Source organism: Pinus tabuliformis, chromosome 1_2 (genome assembly GCF_031772625.1).
Source record: "Pinus tabuliformis cultivar Carrire ecotype Pingquan chromosome 1_2, CPIR1, whole genome shotgun sequence".
Taxonomy (NCBI): Eukaryota; Viridiplantae; Streptophyta; class Pinopsida; order Pinales; family Pinaceae; genus Pinus; species Pinus tabuliformis.
The window spans coordinates 36,882,086-36,896,367 of NC_142298.1; the positions used below are offsets into that span (position 1 = coordinate 36,882,086).

The 14,282-nt window shown below is 34.1% G+C and overlaps 1 pseudogene across 1 annotated transcript; it reads left to right on the forward strand.

Moving 5' to 3' along the window:
• Positions 1-4,742: 4,742 nt before the first annotated feature.
• LOC149204288 (uncharacterized) lies at positions 4,743-6,306 on the forward strand (annotated as a pseudogene). The gene is made up of 2 exons (XR_016251761.1): positions 4,743-4,922; positions 5,034-6,306. The product of XR_016251761.1 is annotated as an uncharacterized LOC149204288 (transcript).
• Positions 6,307-14,282: the final 7,976 nt, after the last annotated feature.

Genomic DNA, 14,282 nt, shown 5'->3' on the forward strand with positions numbered 1-14,282 from the left:
AATATATCATTTTCCAAGCATTAGAGATGTCTTCTAGTTGAAGGTTGTCAAATTTTGGATAACATTGCCACATAAAATAACACTAATATATAGAATAAAAAAGAAAGATGTATATGATAATAATTGAAGCATGTGTTCAAAATAGAAATATTTATGCCTGAAAATTCAAAACAAGATGAAATCTTCACATACAATTTTTTAAAGGAGACAAGATAGAAAAGGATTTGATAATAAGCTCACCATCTTAGGTTTTTTAAGCTCCTTCCTTACAACCCTTGATCTCTAGGGACACTATAAATCAAATGTCACTTTCTTCTTCATATTATAAGACGCATGAGCTCTTTGTGCATGAAATTTAGCCTTAAAAAGACATTAATCATTCGCTTATCCAAATATTAAGTTTGAGTGATAAAAGATGGACAATCTCTCTAACATTTTGTAATCTCATTGTTCCTCCAACTCTATCCTTGCCATATTGAACCCCTTTTCAAAACTAACAAGTAAAAAAACATAAATTTAAAAAGCTCAAACTCCTATCTCCTTCATTCGAATAGTCATACACAACTTCCTTCATGTATTAATATAGCTTGTATTGTGTTCTCAAGTAAAATGAATTGTATTTCAATTTTCAATAAAAACCCTCAATTACAAATTTCTAGCATCTAACTACTACAGGAGAATGACAAACCTCAATAATAATTTCACCTTTTCTTTCTAGTTGAAATTGATATTCATTATGAGCATCCATTGCTCAAAACCTTATTTGGACAATAATAGCCAACAACCAAAGTTTAACATGGGTTATCTTGGCTTGATGCCCACTCCGATGCTTTTGTATTTGTATTCTAGTAGCCACCCTCTTCATGTGTTCATAAATCTTAAGTGCAACCTTGCCTACAAAGGTTAATGAATGAGAAACAAATGAACTTCTAGTGATTCATAAGATAACTAAAACAAAATAAATAATAAACAAAGATATTGGAAAAAAAGAACAAGTAGCCCATTTCAAACCATAGAAGCACAAATATTGAAGGTTTTGAAATGGACAAGAAAAAAATACCTCTCCAGAAATCTTGGAAATGAACTACAACTTTGCGCATGATAGAAAATTCTGTCTGAGCCTGATGTGTGCACACTTGGCACTGGATGAGTCTCACTCCCTATCCCAATATTTCAATTCTTCAAGCATCTAACTCAACCATCTCTCCAACTCTTAGGAAAACCTTTATTTCCTTATCTGGAAAATTATTTCATTTTATTAGACAAATTACTTCAACCATAGAAGCAAAACTAAGTTATAGTTATATTTTAACTCATCTACAAATTCCTTATACAAACCCGATAACCTTTGAGATTCGTTTTCTCACAAATCTTGTCACATGTAGTTCTTCCATCATAGTTGCAGCCAATTAAAAAGTTCGAACAACAAAGGGTGAAGCCTAAAATGTTTATCATTTTTCAAATGCAAAATCAATCTTTATGAGAAGGAACTTCGTTAACTTGGTAGCACCATGGCATTTGAAGAACCTCGTATCCTCAACTCCAAGTACAAGTCCTCTGCCTGTTGGATTGTTTCTCCCTTCACAAAACCATAATAGTAATAACATGTGTAGGAGATCAGCCCCATGACATTTCTCTAACATTTCCCTAAAATGCCTTATGACCTCTTCATACTTACTGAGCCTAAAATGGGCCTTCATTAAATGACTAAAAGTCACTTTACTTGGCGTCATCTCGGCCTGGTATATGGTTCTCAGCATATCAAATGAGGATCCCATGTCCAGCCTCTCACAATGAGTGCTTAGAACTATGATATATGTAACGAGATTCGATATAAAACCAGTTTGATAAATTTATAAATAGAAACGACATTATTGTGCTGACCTGCTAAGTGTAGGTTGTCAAGAACATAATTGCAGGTGAAGATGGAGGTGCAGCAGTTAGAGTACATGGTGTGCTTAACACCAAGCGTGGCCTCCTTGAGCTTTACAACCCTACATAGTGTCTGGACGCGATCGTGGAGGCTTAGGTGGTCTCCCACCAAGACATTGTTGGGACCTAAGAGCTTCGAGTTGCTATTTCTCATGGCCTCCTCTGGGCATAGTCATGGTTATGTTGTAGAGCATTCAAGGGTGGCTCGATGCAAAGTTTCCTCTTATGGTGGGGCCTCTCGGCTGCTACATCCAAGGTTGTGTACAACATCATCACCATCTGCATGCCCCACATCCATATTATTGTGAATAATGGTGATGATGGCCCACCCTGCATTACGTGTATGGGTAAGAAGGGATGGGTAGTCAAAGCTCTGATCAACCTCTACCCCCATGGTTGTTTTTCCCTTCTCTCACGTACTGTCAGTGAAAACTACTCAAAACCCTAAACCCTAGACCACTTAGACCCAAGCCCTTAGTATCTTGTAGAACAATATTAAGCAACATCCTGCCCCCATCGTTGCTCTACATTCCCTCCTATATTGGCCCCCATGGTAGTTTTGTGTTCTCTCTTGTAATACAATGTAATGCAATGCAATGTAAGCTAGAAGAGACAAGAGAAACCCACTCAAAACTTTTCCATGAAAAGTTTCTTTTGAGTAATTAAGATGAAATGTCTTAAAAACAAAATGTCTTTAAAAAATGTCTTAAAATTCCCCAGCCAATTGCTTTTGAATAATTTAAAAAGAAATGTCTTAAGAAAATAGTCTTAAATTGTCCCTATATATAATAGTAATGGTTGAGACAAAATAAACATTTTGAAACAAAATAACAATTTCATATTAATAAATGTCTTAAAAACCCATTTATATAGTAGTGTAACTAAACAACACAAAAAAAACTATATAAACAAACCACAAAAATAATGTACTTCTATTAAACTTTGATACGTCAATTAATTTAAAAATAAATACATATACACTTCAAAAAATTCTATTTAAAACTAAATCTATTAATAATAAACACTCTAGATGGACTTTTCAAAAATTATCTAAAGTTAATTTATTCATAATAAATAAACACATGCTATTCTAAAGCCTTTAGATTTCATTAAATCTAAGTAGAGACAATCTTTACTAATAATTAATAAATGTAAAGCTTTTAGATTTCATTAAATATGTAAGTGTGAAATTACACAATAGATTTAGATTTCATTAAATCCAGGAAAGAGAACCTCTTTACAAGTGATAAGCACTCTAGATAATTGGGCCCTTCTAAACCTTTTAGATTTCATTAAATTTAAAAAAGAGTCAACCTCTTTTCTAGTGATAAACACTCTAGATAATGTTAGGGCGAAGGAATTGTTCGGATGGCTAAAATTGGCCGGAAAAAATTTCAAAAAGATGGCTAAAAGTGGCCGGAAAAATTTTCAAAAAAACTTGAAGAGACAGTGTTTGAATCGTGTTTTTATGATAGAAAACGATTCAGCACCATCAAAACCATCAAAAACATCTAGGACAACTAAAATTTTGAAGTTTAACAACTATAACTTGGATTTACAAAAATCTTTGCTAGATTTTCTCTAAATATAACCAAAATTTCCATAACTTTCCGAACAACTCTTCCACTGCGAGATAAAGCTATTATAAAGCTTTTAGATTTCATTAAATTTAATAAAGAGTCAACCTTGAGACTCTTGTGTTGGTCATCTAAGCTTTCATCAATTAGCCGGAAAAGTAATATTTTAACAGGTACAGTAAACTGTGCCGCCATTTTCCAGCACTTTTAGCTGTTGTTTTCTCAACATTTAATGCAACCTTAGATTTGGTATTGGATGCCAACTAGTGTGGTGAGATGGATTGACATTGAAACCTGATGACCAAGGTTGGAATTTCAAAACAGAGTCACTCTGTCTGTGTTTGTTTTGGACGCTAATTAGTGTGGTTTTGGACGCTAATTAGTGTGGTGAGATGAGATTGATTTTGAAATTTTGACTATTATGGTTAGAATTTCAAAACAAATGAGGTGAGGTTAAAATTTCAAGACAACTGTGGTGAGATGACTGACTTTGAAACCTTAACTATCAAAATTGGAATTTCAAAACAGAATCACTTGTATTTCCTAATATCAAATAAAAATTTTAGCACCTTTGTAAAATTTTAAACTATATTTACCAAACAAATCATCTCATCGCGAACAAATTGCTCCTCACAGACGTGAGAAACATGTCTAGACAAGCTCCACAACTCTAAGACATTACAAACATGACGTGTAATAACCCATGGCCCATCAATCTGAGTTTTGTTTAATTGTCAACGCACTTAAAACTCTGTAATAGCTAATTTTGTAAAATATGAGGGGACGGCTTTGCAGTTACGAAACGAGGAAGAAAATCGATCTCTTGCTTGAGGATCAGAGACACGTCTTTCACGTAAAGGGAAAGTAACGAACAGTAATACTTGTGAGTTTAATAGATGACGATTCTACGAAACCTCAAATCACAGTACATCGCAGTGTGTGCTTGCGAGAATTATCAGCACTTTCTAAAGTGGTTCTTCAATGCTTCCGGTAAGATTTACATATATGCCAAACCCTCCCTACAACTATCGGGGCATCCAATCCTTCATTGATTCTCGGCATTATATTTAATTCTTTATCGCATTAATCAAGATACCTTACCCTTCTGTACACACTTTCACGATAGGTTGAAAAGTATTGCCGACAGTAACAACAGGCCTAGCTACAAGCAATCCAAATCACGAGATTATATAAATATATATACACGCACCCCAAACAGAGCAATTTATCTCCCTGGTTTTCTTTAGTAAATCTCAGCACAATATTTGCAGCATTGAGATTTTTGTTATACCAATTTCTGTTCGGTAGTGTGTTAGGAGAGGAGATTAAGGTACGGGATGGAATCTGAGTTCGACCCCGCTGTTCGCGTGGAGGAGACCCCTAAAGCTCACACTGTAGAGATCGATCTCCCAGGTGATTCCCTGAACATATAGTTATACCTTTCGAAATTATTTATTTCGAAATGCCTGTATTTAATTTTACAGTACTTTTAGGGATAATTGACTCCATGATTTATCTGTGCAGGTTATAAAAGGGAAGATCTGAAAGTGCAGGTTAATAACGGAAGGAATCTTGTCATCAGCGGAGAACGTAGCGCGAAAGAAAGGACGAAAGTGGGAGGGAAATCGGAGAAAGTGCAGAGAGGGGGGCAGAGGTTCAGAAAAGTTATCGGCGTCCCCCAGAATTTGAACTTCGATGGTATCACTGCCAAGTTTGGGGATGGAAAATTGCGTGTCTCCTTGCCTTTGCTTCACGTCTCTGAGCAACAGAGTCAAGAGACGCTTCCTGGCAGTGGAAAAGCAGATCAATCCCTACAGTCGGATGTCGACAGATCGAGTCCCGCGGGGCAACAAGATTTGAGGAAGGAGAGCGCTGCACCTGCACAGGACGATCAGAGCGCAAGACATCCAGAGGCGATTCGACAGGGTGAAGATAAAGAAAAACTCACTGTAGCTGCGGAAAAATCAAACGAATTGCTGCAAGAAAAAAACGCCAGAAGCGCCTCAGCAGGCCGAAGAGTTCGTTGGCGAGCTACCAACATCAACTCATCCGCAGGCAGTATCTGAAGAGCCGGCCTCTGCGCCGCGACCTGAATCTATACAATTGAAATCGAAGCCAGAGGTCGAGAGGCAACCGCAAGAAGATGGACGACCGAAGCCCGGAGTACCGCCGGAGATCAGACGTCCTCTACAGGAAAAGCAAGAAGAGACCGGTAGTGCAGATGACGGAAAAGCAGCAGAAAAAGATGATCATGGAGGGCCGAAACTGCAAGAAGATGGAGGGCCGCAGCTGCAAGAAGATGGAGGGCCGAAGCCGGGAGTACCGCCAGAGATCAGAGGTCCTATACAAGAAAAGAAAGAAGAGACCAGTAGTGCAGATGAGGGAAAGGCAGCAGAAAAAGATGATGATGTTGTTGGGAAGGAAGAAAATGGAGATGGTGTTGGACGTATTGTAAAAAGATACATTCGTCACAAACAGGAAGAAAAGAAGGATGATGATAAGTGTTCAACCTGGCGAAGTGACAAATTTCCAGACCTGATACAAATTCCGTTTCCAGCTTCCTGTAGATCAACGTTTTCTAGGCGCGGGGTGTTGATAGCATCCACCGTGGTGATTGTATCCGTTGGGTTGTACATGACTTATAAATCAAGGTCACGCCATCACATTTAAAACCATCTCTAGTCATTTCTTTTATCGTGGACGGCGACATATAGAAGTGCATAACAGATTCTTTGTAAAAGCGTGTAATATTTCAATTTAGCTGTTTTTTTAATACGAAATTCTGGGTTTGAAATTTCACAAGACTCTATTGTATGTTACGTGTTTTAGAATTGGGATTTTAAAATTCCCATGTTTTAGAAAATAAAAATACAAGAATTAGTTACATTTAATAATTTGGAATATTTTTTTCTAATAATGTAACGTTTGATAATCAAGAGTGTTTAATAGTTATAGATATATAGTTTGTTTAAAATTTCATTATAAATATGAACAATTGTAATTTCAGATGGTTAAGTATTTAAAATTTTTTTTAATTATATTTATAAAATAAAAAAATTGTATTTTAAAATTATTGAGTCTTTATACAATTAAATTTATTTGTACATTTAAATGGAACATCATCATCTTAATAAAAATAGTATTTCAAACTTTCACGAAATTAAAAAAAAAAAAAAAAAAAAATCAAAAATTACAATAAAAATTTGCCATCTAACACAATGTCATCTCACCAAATATGTCATCTCACCAAAAAAATACAAAAATAGTATAGTCCTAAGTTCAGATTTCAGCTAGTAAAAAGGGACCTGATTAGAGGTTGATATACAAACATGATATTCATAAATTAAATAAAATGGTGTTCATATAAATTAAATAGTTAATAAATATAGATTGGTATCAAAACACTTATTTCATAATATATTTCATATTATTATAATAAAAACAACAATAACAATAAACTTGATTAAATTATTAGTATAGATCCATCTTAAATACATATGTAATATGAGCTAGAGGGTGTTTTATATAGTTATTTTTTTATTTTATTTTTTTAAAATTTCAATTTGGGGGATATGAGCAAAATTTCAACTTTGATGACGTACAGACAAGGTTACACATCATACTGGGTTGTAGAATGAGCTTCTAGGCTTATTCACTTCATTTTAAATTATTATTATTAAGTTAATATATGAGTTAAACATATATATGTATTGAAAAAAAAAACATATAACAAGATTCTTAATTATGGAGATTATTGGGACCATTATGGACATACTTTGCTTGTAAATAAGGTTTGTTATAATACTAAGCTCCAATATCATGTTTTATTAACACTATATGCCGAAATACCGTAAGTCATTCATATGACATTTTTTTAATTAATCAATTCAATTTCTGCAGCAGTGTGCGCTCTTTGATCGGTCTCCTTTCCTGTAGCATGCACAATTCAATATTTCTTGGCAAAGTTTAAATTTACATATTAAAGATGGTTAATTATTGAGGCATCTAAAGTTATTTAAAATTGGAGAGTCAAATTGAGTGAAGTTAATGAAGTCAAGTTAAATCATATTTTGGGTAAAGATCAATTTAGAGTGTGTGCATGTCAAAGTTATTTTAAGTTAGTTGTTTGTAGAGAAAGGTTAAATATTTCTCACTCGTTCATTGTAATCATTAAATTTGTGTGATCAGTTGAAGAGTCCCAACTCCTGTTATTGTAATTTTGTATTTTTCTTTTGCCTTTTCAACAAATTGGTATCAAAGATAAGAAAATAACTTATATTATTATATAATTATAATTTTGTGTTTTTCCTTTACTTTTCAATAAATTAATATCAGAACTGAGAAAAGAATACAAGATTCATTCCATCAACGGAGCGAAAAGAAAAAAAAACAAATGATTTTTTTTTAAATCACAAAATTGTCGCACAATTAAGGTGCGACTAGCATACATTAGAAGTGTAAAACGTGCGTTGATTTAGGGTAAACTTCGAAATTCAAAACCTCTCCAATACAGCGCAGCAATCCTGTGTCTGAAAGGTGCACTCACCCGTTTACAACTTTCAAAGGTCGCGTATAATCAAAGTTCTAAAAAACTTTTGGTTCGGAAGTCAAACGGTCTCGATGTTTTGTTTTAAGTGATACTAAAGCTTTTTGAAATCCTTTTTAAATACGTAACAACCTTTTTTCGGAGCGTTTTGTTACCATATTAAAAGTATTAAGGGGTTTGTTAAAAGGTATTATAAGGGTTTTTTTTAAGTGCTTTTGAAAAAAAAAAAATTCCAGGGATTTGGGGTTATTAAAAGAGAGTTTATTTATAAGTTGCGGTAAAAATTTGTTTTTAAGATTTTTGAAAAGTGTTTATAAAGTTATTTAGTAACAGAAAGTTTTATTATTTCAAGAGTATTTTTTTAAGAAAGATAGTTTAATCGAATTTCTAGTCACAGTTTTCACTATTTACATGAAAGGATTGTGATGTGTGGGTCATTAAGATGGAGACCACATTAAAGGCTCATGATATTTGGGATTATATCATGAATGGATTTCCCGAACCTAAAGATGAAGCAGAAAAACTAGCCCTCACTAATGCAAAGAGGGAACAATGCAAGAAAGACAAAAAGAAGAATGTGCAAACGTTCCAGCTTATCCAGCAAGGAGTGGATCGAGCAGTGCTCTAGAAAATTATGATCATGTCTTCAGCAAAGATAGCATGGGAGACTTTGGCGACAAAATATAAAGGTATGGTCAAAGTCAATATTGTTAAGTTGCAGAATACTAGAAGAGATTTTGAAAATTTTCAGATGAAGGAAAAAGAGGATATCCATTCTTTTATGAATCAAGTTTTGATTGTCATAAACTAGTCAAAAATTTATGGTGATGAAATAGAATATCAAAAGATGGTTGAGAAGGTCATCAGGTCTTTGTCTACCAAATTTGGCGTTGTAGTAGCAGCCATAGAAGAAGCCAAGGATTTGGAAACAATAACAATTGATGAATTGATGGGGTCACTTCTATCCCATGAGGCAAGGATAGACAAAAATAAGGTTTCCACTTTAGAAACCGCTTTCCAAAGTCAGGTTTCTATTTCAATAGACATAGGTCGAGGTAGAGGACAAGGCGGAAGACATGGTACTCTATGAGATGATAAAGAAGAGCAAGAACATGAAAGTGGAAGCAATAACAAAAGCTCCAAAAATAATCAAAGAGTCGACAAATCAAAGGTAAGATGTTATTATTGCAATAAATTTGGTCACTATACCCATGATTGCAGGAAGAACATAGCTAATCAAGGAATGCAGAGAGCTAATGTAACAATAGAGAATATTGACTCCATGTTCCTAGCTTGTCATACCATGCATGAACCTTCTGATAATGTGTGGCTATTAGATAGTGGTTGTAGTGACCACATGACAGGCAACAAGAATTTGGTTGCAAATATGGACTAGTTTGTGAAGATAGAGGTAAAGTTGGGCACTGACAAGACTGTGGATGTAGATGGAAAAGGAGTGGTCAACATCATGACCAACTAGGGGGACTCGAAGACAATTTAGGAGGTATATTATGTTCCTGGTCTCAAACATAATTTGATAGGTGTTCGTCAGTTAATACAGAAATGATACAAGGTTTCTTTTTAGGGACAAGAGTGTGTTATATATGATAAGCCTCCAAGCAATTAGTTGATAGAAAAGGTGCAGATGACGAGGAACATACTCTTTCCTCTAATCATGAATTACAGTGATCAGGTAAGTTCTTTTACAGTTGCATGTTCTAATGATTATTGGTTATGGCACTTTCAATTTGGAAAATTGCATTTCTTTAGTTTGAGATTGTTGCAGTAGAAATAGATGGTTAGAGGATTACCTCCCATCAAGGAACCTTCTATTACTTTTGAGTGTTGCATCTTGGGAAAGCAACATCGTGAAATTTTTCCAAAGGGAGTTGCATACTTGTGTGGACCTATGAGGATGCAGTCGATTGGTGGAAGTTGTCACTTCCTCAATTTCATCGATGATTTTAGTAGAAAGACATGAGTTTATTTCCTAAAGAAAAAGTTTAAAACTTTTGCAAATTTCAAAGAATTCAAATCCTTAGCAGAGAACCAGCGTGAGTGTCAGATCAAGGTATTGAGATCAAATCAAGGTGGTGAATATGAATCAAAGGCATTCCATGCTTATTGAAAACAATATGGAATTAGAAGGCAATTTACAACCAAATACACACCACAACAGAATGGTGTAGTGAACTGAAAGAATAGAACCATTATAAATATGGCAAGGATTATGTTGAAAGGAAGAAACATGTCTAATGAGTATTGGGTAGAAGCAGATGCATGTGATGTATATGTGATAAATAGATCCCCCACAAAGAGCATGATGAACAAAGTACCAAAAGAAGCATGGTTAGTTATTTCTTGCAATTTATATCATCTTCGAATGTTTGGATGTGTATATTATGTACATGTGCCTAAAGAGCTAAGAGGCAAGTTGGATGATAAAGTGAAAAATGCATATTTATTGGTTATAGTGAGCAATCAAAAACTTACAAATATTATAACCCTATCACCAAGAAGACCATATTCAACAGAGATGTTGTGTTCAAAGAACACGATTCATGGGATGGGATTGTAGACAAAATAGTTGATGTAAGAGAACGAAGAGGATGATGTAGCAGAAACTGCGCATCATGGATCACAGGAGAAAACATCAAACAAAGTCACACTAGTAAGGAATCCAAGATTTTTTTAATAAAATGGATCTTCAAGCAGATAAAGAGATCAGAATTCTCCCAGCAATCAATCAGGTGATGAATCAAGCAATGACAAGAGAAAAATGAGAAGTCTGAAAGATATTTATGATGATTTGGAAGTTGGTTTAAATTTTTCATTGTTTTCTTTCCAACCTTCATCGTTTTAAGAAGCTATTAGAGATGAAAATTGGGTGCAAGCCATGGATGAAGAAATTGAAACTATTGAAAAGAATGATACATGGGATTTGGTTGATTTGTCAAAGGAGAAAAGTCTCATTGGTGTAAAATGGGTGTATAAGACAAAGTTGAATGAGAAAGGAGAAATTGATAGATTTAAAGAAATACTTATAGCAAAAGGGTTCTCGTAGCAATCGGGAATAGACTTTGGAGAAACATTTGCTCAATTAGCCAGATTGGATATTGTAAGAGCAGTCTTAGCCACAACATCTTAGAATAAGTGGAAAGTGTGTTAGATAGATGTGAAATCATCCTTTTTGAATGGAATTTTAGAAGAATAAATGTATGTGTAACAACCTCCAGGTTATGAAGTTGAGGGACAAGAAGATAAATTTTACAGGTTGAAGAAAATGTTATATGGATCCAAGCAATCACCAAAGCCCGTTATAGCAGAATTGACAGTTACATGATCAAGAATGGATTTTGCAGAAGGAGCATTGAGTCTACCTTGTACACAAAGGTAAATGATCATGGACAAATTTTGATTGTTTCTTTATATGTGGATGACTTTATTTATACAGGTGATCTTGAATTGGATGAATTTAAAGCAACCATGAAGAAGAATTTGAGATGATAGATCTTGGTCTTATGAAATATTTTTTTGGCATAAAAGTTGAGAAATCTGTGAAAGGAATTTTTATTTTTCAAAATAAGTATGCTAAATATTTGTTGAAAAGGTTTAAGATGGAAAATTGTAAACCTTCCCCTACACCAGTCACGATAGGTACAAATTTAAGAAAGGATGATGAAGGATCATATTTCAATCAAAATATATTCAAAAGATTAGTTGGAAGCCTCTTGTATCTCACAGCTGCAAGACCAGATATTATGCAAGGAGTTAGATTGATTTCTAGATTTATGGAGACTCCAAAAGACTCACATTGGAGAGCAGGAAAAATAATTCTGAGATACAGAGTAGGAACTACACATAGTGGCATAATGTATGCAAACACAAAGAAGAATGATTTTATTGGATATACAAATAGTGATTTTGCAGGAAGTTTGGATGATAGGAAGAGAAATTTTGGTTATGTGTTCCATCTTAGTTCAGGTGTGATTTCATGGGCATCTAAGAAGCAACCTATTTTGACACTTTCGTCAACAGAACTATAATATGTAGCAGCAACATCAACATCGTGTCAAGTAGTGTGGTTAAGAAGCGTTTTGGATGGACTCAAGCAAAAAAAACAAGGATCAACAACAATATATTGTGACAACACCTCAACCATTGCATTATCCAAGAATAGTGTGTTTCATCAAAAGAGAAAGCATATTCATACAAGATACCATTTTATTAGAGACCTTGTGAAAAATGGAGAACTCTACTTGAAGCCTTGTAAATCGAGTGATCAATTGGCTGGTATATTCACTAAGCCATTAGCAAAATATGTATTTGAGTTTCATAGAGGAAAATTTTGAGTTTCATAGAGGAAACTAAGGTGTTGTAAGCCTAGCTGAGACGTAGACCAATAGGCATGTTTGACTTGTCATAAGTCATGTCTTAGTTTAGCAGTCATAATGAAGGGGGAGTGTTAAATATTTTTAATTACTCTTGCATGGAGAGTTATCTAAAATTAGAGAGGCAGTTAACTGAGTCAAGTTGAGTGAGTTTGAGTTAAGTCATATTTTGGGTAAAGTTGAATTTAGAGTGTGCGTGCATGCCAAAGTTATTTTAAGTGAGTTCCTAGTCCAGAAAGGTTAAATACCCCTCATCGGGTTCATTATAATCATTAATTTTGTGTGATCAATAGAAGAGTTGCAACTCGTTTTATTGTGTGTGTGTAATTTTGTACCTTTCCTCCGCTTCCTTTCCAGCATTACATTTGATGTTATCTATATAATTAGTTAATATAAATAATTAAAACACATGATATGAGGATTTACATTTAAAATACCTCTTTCCACAAGATGAGAATAGTTTTCATGTCTGCGAATGGAGATCCTCTTGGTATTATTTGGTTAAGACTGCACTCGCTACAAATATTCTTTAACAGATGATTCTAATTTTAATTTTTCAATAAATGAAATCCTTTGATAAACAATGATATATTTCATGTCGAAGTACATGGGGTTTAAGTGAGATGGAAATATTACATATCACAAAGGTATATCCTTGGGTAGTAAGTGTAGTACATGCAGTAATGGAACTCGAATAAAAACAAAGAGGAATCAATTCAGCAACCTTTACGACATTAAGTGGATTACTATGAAGTACTTGCGTAAATCAAGTGCAAGTGCATTACTGTCAAGTAAATGGGTAAATAAAGAGAAAGCAAAATACTTTACAGTGTGATGAAGGTTTGGCTACTCATTTTTTGGGTAAAAGAATTGTTAGATATATATTGAAGTTCATGGCATAGTTGCAGTCACCATAACTAGTCTAATCTCTCTCTTTGTAAAAATTATGATTATTTATTTGTCTCGAAATAAATCCCAACCACAGACAGCCAACCTTTTCTCAACATTATACACATTTGTTGGGAACCAAAAACTGTCAGCTTCAAGTGCTATATTGGTTCTTCCTTGGCAATTTCGTTTACAAATGTAAATACCTAAGTCAATCCAAATTGAATAGTAGATATGATTCCAACTATACTTGAAAACAAAATGAAAATTCTACCAGCAAGCAGACCAATAACTACTTTTCGTTGTCATCTCTGTCTTATCATGCATGAGATCGGTGAAAACCAATTTTGAACTTCCCTTAGGAATCATCACGAACTTCCATTAACTAGAATTCGTATTGGAAATATCTAACGTAATGATATGGGATTTCTTACAGTTCATATTTAATACAAATTGGTTCTTTGGGAGGTTCATTTACCAAAAGAGCCAATTTTTCTCCCACTCAGATGCAATCTTGAAGCTGCAGATAACCTCTCTAATGAGTAATTGCACCAAAACCATGTATCTATTAATCAAGGATAGAAGACATTGCCATGACCTTATCAAATCAAGGTGAAACAAACATGAATCACTATTACTTGCTCAAAGTAGTAGGATAACTGAATCATTTGTATTTCATTTAAGAAGTGGGAAAATGGACAAGATCATTCAAGGATAAATTCGTGATTTTCAAATTGGTAGAAATTATTTGTTTGATGAAATTGTACGTTCTAGATTTATTGATCGTAAAATTTATTGTAAGAGTTGTTGAGGTTTTTTATTAGAGTTTTTGTTTTCAATTAAGTTGATAATTCCTCGATCAAAATTGATTTATGATGTGGGAAAATTATAAAGTAAGTAATGTTGAGATGAAAATTTTTCGCTTCATGAAATTATAATACACCATTT